Genomic DNA, 5,625 nt, shown 5'->3' with positions numbered 1-5,625 from the left:
GTTACCTTTTGATCGTGAAATTGAAAGAACCTTGACAAACAATAGGAGATTTTCTAGGAGGAATTTGAGAGGTATTAGTGAGGTTGTTCAACCAACTATTAAGTTCATCAATCCTTTTGCAAGAGAAGGTGAGGAGAACCCATCACAAAATACCCCACAAAATCAACCTACAATGCCTAAGTTTTCATCACATTCTGTACCCACCGAGGAGAACCTACCCAATGGTACTCCCACACCATAACATCTAACCGGAAATTTTATTGCCAAATCCGCATTTATCCAATTAGTCGAAAGGAGCCAATTTGGGGGGATGCCTAGTGAAGACCCTCATTCTCATATGGAAACCTTTTGTGACTATTGTGAGGCGATTTCTCAAACCGGTGTAACTCAAGACCAAATTCGATGGGTCTTATTTCCTTTTTCTCTAATCGGCACCGCGAAACAATGGTTGAAGGGCCTTGATAAGGCCACTCTCGGAATAGATTCTTGGAAGAAGTTGGCTCTAGCTTTCTACAAAAAATTCTACCCACCGGAAAAGACTAACATGCTAAGAGCTCAAATTACGGGTTTTAAGCAAAGGGATGAAGAATCTTTGTATGAAGCTTGGGAGCGGTTCAAGGGAATTTGTCGCTCATGTCCTCACCATGAACTTAGCGAGTGGTTCTTGGTACAACAATTTTGGAACGGTTTATATGAAGATTCAAGGAACATTCTCAATATGGGATCAAATGGAATGTTCACCGAAGTTGATGACAATCAAACATGGAACAATATTGAGGAAATGGCGGTCGATAACTCACAATATAGTAGACCTCGCAAGGCTACTAGAGGAGGAAAGCATGAAGTGGACTCCGTTACTCAATTGGGTGCTCAACTTAGTGCTCACATTGACACAATCAATTTGAAGTTTGAATAGGCTATGGCTAGACTTGAAGAAGCCTCAAAATCACCAAAGCATCATGTTAATGCCATGACGGCATCCTCATCAATCCCAAGTGGGATATGTGAGAATTGTGGAACTTTGGGACATGACCAAAGTGAATGTAGGGGAACAAATGAACAAGTGAATGCTTTCCAAGCATACAAGAGTGGTACCCCTTATTCCAACTGATGGGGCATATTCTGCACCCGCTAACCAGTCAACATATTGAGCAAGGTCAAAGATATCCACAGCAAGTCAACGGCTTAGACAACCCTAACCTAGCGAGGCCTCGTCGGCCTGTCAGATGGGTCCCGGCCGGGGCAACCAGCCAGCCGGGGCACACATCCGCGAACTCATATCCAAGACCCCTTGGCGGTGAGTCAACAGGGCCCGCCGGCCTGCCATGGGCCCCTCGGTCGAGGGGTAGGTCAGTCTTTCCACCTGCTAGCCACTTGGCCACTTGGCCACTACGTGACAAAAGGTGAAAGTCTATAAATACTCCTCTACTCTCATTGAGTAGAGGATCCACAATTTAACCTAAGAATCACTATTCATCTGGTAATATCTTCCTTATCTCTCTAGAATACGTACTTTGCCAAGTAACAACAACTTACCTCTCTAAGTTACTGACTTGAGCGTCGGAGTGAGTTCGCTCGGTCCAAAGCCGAGCCCTCAGTTTGTTCATCGTTTCAGGAGACCGCAAGGAGGATTCAACCAAAGACGTCATTCTACAAGCACGGGTGGTAACATATAACTGCTCTGGAATTACTGCCGGAACAATTGGCGCCGTCTGTGGAAAAAGATACTAGAAGCTAGTCACATTCATTCCCAAACAAAACAAAAACCCACCCAAAAAGCTAAGAAGATGTCGAAACAACAAGAGGTATTCGTGACTGACGAAACCGAATTTTGCCAAGATAATACCGTCCACGCTTACGAGTTGCGCCCCTCCACCGGCCGGGTAATTCAACCGGAGTACGGGATGCCAATAATACCAGATACGCCGCTGCCCGCCAACCAGGTCACCATCATGGGACATGTGGTCGATGCAGCGAAACTAAAGCTACTCCTGGACCTAATTGGTAGTACGTCGGCTCACACTGTCACACCGACAAGAGCGGCGGAACCCGTCCAGGAGACCAGGGCCCAAAATGTGACTCCAAGAGACTTGAATGGAGCACTGGAAGAAGCTGGCCCCGTCCAGACGCCGGAGGAGCCCAGAGTGCCAGTGGTAGACCTAAGTCCTTCCCGCACCCGCGGGAGGACAGCGTCGCCGCGGCACCGACGAGGCCTGCCTCAGAGGAGTGAAAGAAGTCCGACTCGTCAGAGTCGGAGAAGAAGCCCGACTTACCATAGTCGGAGGAGAAGCCCCACCCAGTACGAGGAGAGGAGCCGGACTAGGAATGCGAGGAGCCGATCGCCGCGTGTCATTCGACACGTGGTCAGACAGCCCCTCAGTGCCTATGTCCTTGACACCGCCGTGCCAACCAAACTAAAATTGCCGGCGTTCACATACAAAGGGGACAGCGACCCCACCGACCATGCCGAGGCCTTTGAGTCGTACATGTCGGTGTGGGAACAACCCGATGAAGTCTGGTGCCGAGTCTTCCCAACGACCTTGCATGGGATGGCTCGGAGTTGGTACCAAGGGCTGCCCGACGGCTCGGTATCTTATTACGCCGACCTAAGGGACGCCTTCCTAGCCCAAAGACTCTTGCAATAAGAGGAGGGCCGTGGAGACATTGGACCTCCTAACTATTAGGCGGGAGGGGGCGAGTCTCTACGAAGCTATGTAAAGAGGTTCGATGCCAAGGTTCAAAGCAGATTCGAGAGATTAATCCCGAGTGGCGGCCTTGCGGCGATGAAAGGCCTCCCAAGGGGAGACTTTAAAAACGAGCTCATCAAGTACGGAGGCCTGGGCTTAGACGCCGCCAGAAGATGGTGACCAAGCCATCAAGGTAGAGGACTATCACAAGACTGGGTAGGCCACGCCGAGGCCGGGCACTCGAGAAGAAAAGTCACCGGGAGGACAACCCGGATGAAAGACGCCGTGACAATAATAGGTCACGATCGACAAGACCGCCGAAAGCGTAACTCGGCGGACGCCGGGGAGTTCGGGTCAGTACTACCAAAAGCGGTACAAAGATCACACCCCCGGTCGTATCGGCCGCCGAGGTCTTCGCCCGAGCAAGAACGAGGGCCGAAAATGGGAAAGGCCCCCAAGCCGAAAGGAGACGGTGACACGAGCGATCTTTGTGAGTACCACGGCCACACCGGTCACCTTATCGACAACCTACGGCATCAAGAATGCCATTGAAGAGCTGATCCGGAAGGGAAGCCTCGACAAGTATGTTGCCAAAGGCCAAAAGACTGATGCCGGCGGGTCGAACAAGAAATCCGTCTTTGAACGGATAGGAGTTATCCATGTTGTCATCGGGGGCAACGAGAATGGTGGGTCCGCTCATGGGCACAAACGGCATCTGAATGAACTATATCAAGCCATCAACTTTGTGCCCAACACAAAGAACCCCCGCTTCCAACATCCCCGATATAACTATTGGAAAGAAGGACTACGAGGGAGTCATCGCCCCTCACAAATGACCCACTCATAGTCCACTTGGACATATCCAACCACCTGTCAAGAGGTGCCCGATTGACACAGCGCCTACACGAACATCATGTTCGGGAATGCTTCCTCAACCTCGGTCCGAAAGTCAAGGACCTAAGCCCCCGCACCACCCACCGTATGCGCTTCTCCGGGGCCGGCCTAGTACCTCTGGGGTCAATCAGACTGCCGGTGATGTTCGGCGAAGGGAATGCGGCTAAAAATGTCCTAGCTGAGTTCGTGGTCATTGACGGCTCGTCCGCCTACAACGTTCTTATTGGCCGAGTCACTCTGAGCGAGGCCGACGCAGTGATGTCCATCCGGGCCCTGATACTGATGTATGTCTCGGACCGGGGGGAAGCGCATAAGCTCGTCTCCAAGGACGAGAAAGACGAGGTGGTCAACGTCCAGATATCTGCCAGAGGATGCAACATGCAATCCCTCAAAGCGGCAAAGAAGTCAGAGAAGGGGAAAAGCCCATCCTTACAACAGAAGGACGACCTCATGGACGCAACTGACGGCTAACTAGGAAGGTGTGCCTTTAATAAGCCGTTAGAACACTGACGACCTCAGAGAGTACTTTGTAAAGTGGCGGAGGTGCCCAAGACAACTGTGGGTACCCCGACACATGTTTATATCTAATAAGGAATCGTGCAAGTTCTCCATCAAAGTGTTCATTTCCCAAATAGTCACTATCAGAAACAGGCACCGGCTCACACTGTCATGCCGACAAGAGCGGCAGTCATCATCGAGGAGCAGACGTCGTCGCAGTCACCCCAAGTAGTAGACGCTACGGCAGTCACCCCAAGAGGTGGACGTCGCAGCAGTCACTCCAAGTGGTAGACGCCACGGCAGTCATTATCAAGAAGCAAGCAGGCACCGTCGCAGTCACCCCAAGTAGTAGAGGCTACGGCAGTCACCCCAAGAGGTAGACGCCGCAGCAGTCACTCCAAGTGGTAGACGCCACGGCAGTCATCATCAAGAAGCAGGCGCCGTCGCAGTCACCCCAAGTAGTAGACGCTACGGCAGTCACCCCAAGAGGTAGACGTCGCAGCAGTCACTCCAAGTGGTAGACGCCACGGCAGTCATCATCAAGAAGCAGGCGTCGTCGCAGTCACCCCAAGTAGTAGACGCTACGACAGTCGCCCCAAGAGGTAGACGCCGCAGCAGTCACTCTATATGGTAGACGCCACGGCAGCCATCATCAAGAAGCAGGCGCCGTCGCAGTCACCCCAAGAGGTAGACGCCACGGCAGTCACTACCAGCACAGCTGATACTCGCAAAAGCGATCAGCATGCCTTAGGAACGTTAAACAGTTGAGATACGCACTCTAGACTGCCTCGGCCAGGCCGAGGCGGAAACAAAAGAGGCGCTCAATTAATAACATAAGAAGACAACTCAGACGAAGACGAGAAAAGACCTCGGTCAAGCCAGAGGCAAAGTGAAAACATTAAGTACAGTTGAGATGCTCAACTATTAGCGCTAGAAGACAACTCAGAAAAATGAGGTAAAGACCTCGGCCAAGCCGGAGGCAAAAGAAACGAACTCTTATTAAAAATGATCAAGTTACAAAGTGAGGAAAATACAGACGACGGCCGTCCCCATAAGGATAAGCCAAAACACAACCTACCAAAGTTGTACAAAATACAAGGGAAAGAAAGGCAAAAGGTTACAAACATATCATTTAAGCGCCAAAAGATGGCAGGGAGGAAAGGCTTAATAGTTGGCCCCCGAACAGCTAAAGCTATCCGAGACGCCGGGTGAGCCTGGTGACAACCGCCCGCCCCCCTATGCCTGTTCTTTGCTTACCATCGCCAGCGGCGTTAGCGAGATCGTCCCTTAATATGCGACCCGAAGTCGTCTTAGCGATCTCGGCTTCCTCAAGCGGCCTCAATCGCCCTCATCCTCTCGGCTTCCTCCTTGGCCGCCTTAGCCTCCTCAGCAAGGGCCGCCTTCTCCGCGGCAGCCTCTTCCTCCTTCTTCACCCTTACCTCCTCCTTGGCCTTTTCCTTCGCGGCTTCCTCCTTAGCTTCGAGCTTGTCGTCAAACAGCTCGTCAAATTTGTCCCATGGAAAGGAGCCATCAAGAGGGAAGAGCT

The 5,625-nt window shown here is 51.6% G+C and overlaps 1 non-coding gene across 1 annotated transcript; it reads right to left on the bottom strand.

Moving 5' to 3' along the window:
- Positions 1–544: 544 nt before the first annotated feature.
- On the bottom strand, positions 545–651 carry LOC141616624 (small nucleolar RNA R71). The gene has a single exon (XR_012530958.1). It is a non-coding gene; the product is annotated as a small nucleolar RNA R71 (small nucleolar RNA).
- Between the last annotated feature and the right edge of the window lie 4,974 nt (positions 652–5,625).

The sequence above is a fragment of the Silene latifolia genome, chromosome 11 (assembly GCF_048544455.1).
Source record: "Silene latifolia isolate original U9 population chromosome 11, ASM4854445v1, whole genome shotgun sequence".
Lineage (NCBI taxonomy): Eukaryota > Viridiplantae > Streptophyta > Magnoliopsida > Caryophyllales > Caryophyllaceae > Silene > Silene latifolia.
This window is presented reverse-complemented; position numbering and strand designations above follow the sequence as displayed.